The following is a 5,629-nucleotide window of genomic DNA, read 5'->3' on the forward strand; positions in this document are numbered from 1 at the left end:
CCAACCTGCCGAGAGATAACATCACAATACTTGGAGGTCTTAGACCCTCTCAAAACACTCATGAAGCCCCAGCCCACACCAGGGTATGAATCTCAGTGCTTTTTCTCCCTTTGGTGTTTTAAGACCTTGGGTGCTCTTGTCTTTTGTTGAGGTACAGTATAAAGGAACAGATGTTGAGTAGAACCTGACACCTTCTGAACCTATGCACTTCCCTGCATCAACCTGCAAGTCTTCTTAGGAGTCTGGAGGTTATAAGATAATTTATATTCCAAGGCTTACCAGAGTAGGTAAGGACCCAAAAGCAGACCAGGACCCAAAAGCAATTGAGTCCTTCTTTTCTTTTTACAACTTACAAGTCTTTTTCTTGCCTTGCTGTCTGCCTCTCTGATTTTCGGTCTGCCTTCTTCTCTTTAAGACAATATAGCACTCTGACTGTGAGTCTGATTTTTAACTTGTAGGAAGGCTCAATATGTCAGTGACTGGAATTACTGGCACTAGCCCCAACTGGAATGAAAATTTCTAACTATATCATTGACCAAAATTGTTGAATTAAAAAATTCTGAGAAGCAACCACATACAAAGTCATCAAATTTAAGGTGCCTGGCTTTGTCACTCATAGCTCCTAATCTAGTATCATATATATGGATAGACACCCTAGATATGTTCCCTGAGAATCATAGAAAGGCAAGGGGGAGGAAAGTGCCTCAGATAAGAAATGTTTATATATTTTCCAGGCATCTACATAACACCCCACATGTTTAGATTCCTTTCTTAGTTTTCTTCCTTGCTGAGGTGAGGAATTTCTCACATGAATCCTGAGGGAGGACCAGCTGATGCAGGCCTCTCCTATTCTTAACTGAAGTCCAAAAGAGAGAAAAATCTGAGGTAACAAGGTCTGTTATCCCTGAGACAGAACTCAGCCTGGTAACCTGGGAGAGAAATGCAAAGCCTTTGAGATGCTCTCCTTCAGCCCCTTCCAATAATTAGTAGGTATTTTTTTCTCCAAGCTTTGGATCCTGGTGTCTGGAAGATGTGGCCATGGATTTTTATTGTCAGCTAGAGTAGATCAAGCAATATCTCATGATGTAACTATGAGCTGATTGTAAAATTTCTCTGTGTGTACACAGACTCATTGGACAAAGTACTCTCCTAACTCAGGTGAGTCCTGTAAGCTAAACAGCCAGAGAAATGGAAAACTTTTGCTGTGTCTCCCCTGGTACAGACATGTCTTCTTTGTTCTTAGTTCCTATCTCTAGATTTTTGCCTCTGGACTCAAGGTCTGGACTTGTGTTGTCCTGTGTACTTCTGAGTGTTGCCTTAAACTTAACCTGACACACATGTCTTACAAGGTTTGTGACTTCCAGACATAGATTGAGCCAAACACCTAATATCCCGTAGCATCCACCTTGAAGAAAGTGTGGGACATTTTACCAGGAGCTGTGAGGTTGTGAGAAACCCCATCAAGTATTAACGTGTTGCAGACAGGACAAATATATACACAGAGTCCAGACCACCACAGTCTGTCTGTAGTCATGTTATGTTGTATGGATGAGGAAGTCCCTTTGTGGCCTTAGAACTTCAGGGCAAGCTCAGAAATTTCTTTACAATCGAATTACAGACACATCCAGAAATATTGATTTCTGCACAAGACAACAGCAAGGCAGTTAAAAAAAAAAGACACCATTCATCACAGGAGGTTCTTATCATAGGAGAGTAAATGGATTCATGGAAACAGAAGTCTGAGGACATGGCAGATGATCCAGTGTTCTCTGTTGGGATCAGTGCTCCAGACTTCAGACAACTCTACCTTGCCTTACTTTTGAGCTTCAGTGTTACTCCTGTGTGGTTGACCCAGATGCAGTGGAAGCACGTCTATACCAGGTTGTCCAAGTCAGAAACCTGTGGTGACTCACCCAGCCTTCCCTCGATGAATGTTTTTGCAGCCTCCTTGGCAGATGCTGATTTTCATGGGGTTACTTCATCACATGATTCCTTTTGTAAAGACTCTACTGGTGGGCTGAAGGTTCTTTTTGGTAATGTTGCTCCATGGCCCACCTCCTTACCTTTGTTTCTTTCACCATAGAGTTGTGCAAAAGGAAAGGAAGCCCATTTAGAAAATCCTGCCATACACAGGATTTCTCTTATGTCCTCCCAGAAGGCTTTCTTCTGGTCTATTTTCTCTTCTTTATTCTTCTGCAGGAAGGCAAAAGGATTTGGGTCAATACTTCAATTCTTGGAAGAAAAGTCTTGTTAGTATAGATATGAATCAAGTATAGTTCTGTTCAGGTCTGACAGCTTAGCCTAGGTTCTGTACCTCTAGTTTGGTGGAAACCCACTATTTCCTGCTTTTTCAGTTCCTGTACGTCTATCAGTCTTCAGTAATGTTTGGTCTCAGTTTTCTTATTACCGTACTCGATTGTGTGTGTGTGTGTGTGTGTGTGTGTGTGTGTGTGTGTGTGTGTGTGTGTGTACACGCGTGCATGCGCACAGGAGCACAAAATGCATGTGGAGCTCTTTCCTAGAATCACACAATCCACTGAAACAGCACAAAACTACTAGGAAAAGACAATGTACTTGACACACAATTCTGTTTCCTTGCTCCTCCTCACTGATTTTTTTCTTCCAGGTAGTTTGTGTATTCTTCTTTGTACTCCCTTAGAATCTTCTCCTTCAGCTCCTCTGCCCTCTCAAACCTGTTTTTTATAGTCTGCAATACAATACCAAAATGGAGAATCAGGACAGTTCTAATATCAGAAAAGAGACAAAGAAAACAAGTAAGGAGAGGCAACAATATCTCATTTGTGACTTGAACTCCATTCCCTGCCAGCCCCTTCTCTTTACTGAACTCCTAAGGCAGCATTTCCTTCCCTTTGAACTAGTGTCAGCATCTGTGGCTTTTCTATGTGCAGCCTTGCACTCCTCTGGAGATATTTGGTTAGCCACATAGAGAATGAAGTCCCACCTTGATGATGTTTGCTCTTCTAGCACTGGCAGCATAGTTTTTATATTTCCTTTCCTTGGGAAGTTTCAACACATAGAGTCTAAAGGAATAGAGTAGAGTGACTAGGCTACACAGATAAATTGAAATATACAACTGTGAACTTGAGGAAATTTGGCTTGAGTATGCATGGTTTCAGAAGTTCCTGGAGTTTAAAAACTCACATCCTGAAATCCAACATCCATTCCCATCCCTGTGCCTGGAGAGAGAAGTACCTTAGTCTTCCACTAACCTGGCACATTCAGCAAACATTACTTGTCAACGAGCACAGCTAGTCTGACACAGTGCATGTTCGCCATCTCAGCACTCAGAAGGGACCAGGTAGACCCACTGAGCCTTGAGGTAAAAGGTTGTACTCCTGAACTTCAAACTAGGAAATAAAGACAGCAGTCTCTATATTCCATTCCCATTCACGATTTGAATCTTTGCACACAGCTCCTCTGTATATTGCTTAGCAGACTTGCACCACCTCACCTCACAGATCATTAGGTAATGATAGGAGACACTGAGGTTACTTAGTGCTGTGGGCATTTAATCAAATGCTGCACCTTGAGATTCTGCTAAACTGCTTTATCCCTCAGATCTGTCCACAATTCAAAAAAAAGATCAACTCTGTAAGAAATTCTACTTGAGAGGAAGATATGACCAGAAACTCAGTATGGAAAGCTGATGTCAGGGATGACATATGAGTCCCTGGGAAGAGAGATTTGCTTTTGGAACAGGGAAGAAATGAGGGGAGATTACTATGGTCTTAAGAGAATGCCTGCACTTTACTGAAAACCACCAATGGACAACGAAAAGTACCTCAGTTCTAGGAGTTGAACAATATAAATAATGCAAACTGCGCTACCTGAGCTCATCTGTAAATCAGAGCTTTGTCCTCTGTGAAAGAGGAAGGTGAAGCTATGCACACAGTCTTCTGGAGATCAATGAAGTCATGATCAGAAAAATTCCTCCCTTGCAACCCAATCTCTGAGTACCTTAGAGTCACGGGTAACTTCATATGTACTCTTTGACCAAACTCAGGGCCATTCATGCTTTGTGTGACATTTTCTGTTATTCTGTTATTCAAAGGCAAAGCACCCCTTGTCACTAAGGCTTTTTAGGTTATTTCCTGGTGACAGCTCTGTAATTTATTTTTCTTCTGCCTACCCAATATGATGAACAGTCTGTAGAAGGCAAGCTCTGCTTAACCACACTGACTCCAGGTGGTCCACCATCCTCTGGTGACTGTGTAGCTACAGGAAGGCCTACCTCTCCCCCATACACCTCAAGAGTCTTGGCCACCCATCAGAGACAACCATGTATCTGCTTGAGAGGAGATTTGGAAGTCTAAATACTCACTAGTTCAGCGACACCCTGTTTTTCTTCCAACCTTTCTTCCCCTGTGAGCTGTACTATGTGTGCACAAGGCTTAAGAACTAAGTATACTACTAATGAAATTATTTATTTATGATATCAGCACTTTTGTTCCCCATATCTTTCAACTGCAAGGAAAAACATATGTGTGCACTGCCAGACATCTGAGTACAAGTTGACGTCCACAGATTCCATGGGCGTCAGCAAGGAAAGAAATCTATATAGAAAAGCAGGATGAGATAGTGAGGAGTCTCAGGAAAGGAGATAGAAACTGCAGGTTTCTCACGTTAGAAATTTATGATTTGGCACAAAGGCTGCTTTTTCTTCTCCACATTTATCCTGTTTCGCTGCCATTTTGATGAGATCTTTCTCAAACTCATGTATGTGGCCAAGGAAAAATTGTTGTTGATTTCAATGTTCTGCCCAAGAGCACTTAAAATTTGGAACGGCTCGTTTGGAGGGAGAGTGACATCATCATGTCATGGATGTTCTAAGACATAAAAGACAGGAAAATGTCAAAACCCTCTTTCTGCCATGCTGTAATTCAAACTCTCGAGCCCAAACACACACACACACACACACACACACACACACACACACACACACACACACACATAGATATTAGTCTAAACACAGAAAAAGACACTTGAGATTTTAAATTTCCTTCACATAATTTCATGCATATTATCTTTATTCGTAACTGTATTGAGACTTACCACATTTGCTGTTTCAGCAGAAAATGATCTTTTATTTCCTAGACTCTGTTGTTGTGAGTGCCTAGGTATCAAAAGCTTCTCTCCTGTCATAAGAGATAAAATGTACAAGTTGTAAGGAGAGGAGATCCTTTGCCTCTCTGGGAATGATTGTAAATTTATGTTAGTGTATGCATTGCTAAAGAAATGCCCACTGTGCCATCTTGAATCTCCACTGAAAATTCCTAGGGGAAAAAAAAACAATGGTTTAAACCTATTTTTCATGAAAATTTTGAGTCTGTCAATGCGCAATGCAGGTTGTGTCTACCATCCTGCTTCATTCACTGAACTTCAGGATTAGAGCCTGGATCCCCATGGCCACCAAGTGCTCAAATAGCACATCTGAACAAGGAATACGGGTTCTGACACTACTTTTAGAAAGTCTGCCTGGGGGACCACAGCATGAACACAGTTGTCCCTGGGTCCTAGGCATGTCACTCAGTCCCATTGCTCTGTTCTGAAGGTTCCATTTTAACCATAAACTCCAGACCCATGAGGGTTATACTCTCATTCCTGAGTA

At 41.8% G+C, this 5,629-nt stretch overlaps 1 long non-coding RNA gene across 1 annotated transcript; it reads right to left on the reverse strand.

Moving 5' to 3' along the window:
* Positions 1 to 1,272: 1,272 nt before the first annotated feature.
* LOC102552287 (uncharacterized) lies at positions 1,273 to 5,344 on the reverse strand. Its single transcript, XR_015646403.1, has 3 exons — positions 5,074 to 5,344; positions 4,644 to 4,847; positions 1,273 to 2,707 (listed from the first exon to the last, which is right to left on the reverse strand). It is a non-coding gene; the product is annotated as an uncharacterized LOC102552287 (long non-coding RNA).
* Positions 5,345 to 5,629: the final 285 nt, after the last annotated feature.

Source organism: Rattus norvegicus, chromosome 1 (genome assembly GCF_021556685.1).
Source record: "Rattus norvegicus strain SHRSP/BbbUtx chromosome 1, alternate assembly SHRSP_T2T, whole genome shotgun sequence".
Taxonomy (NCBI): Eukaryota; Metazoa; Chordata; class Mammalia; order Rodentia; family Muridae; genus Rattus; species Rattus norvegicus.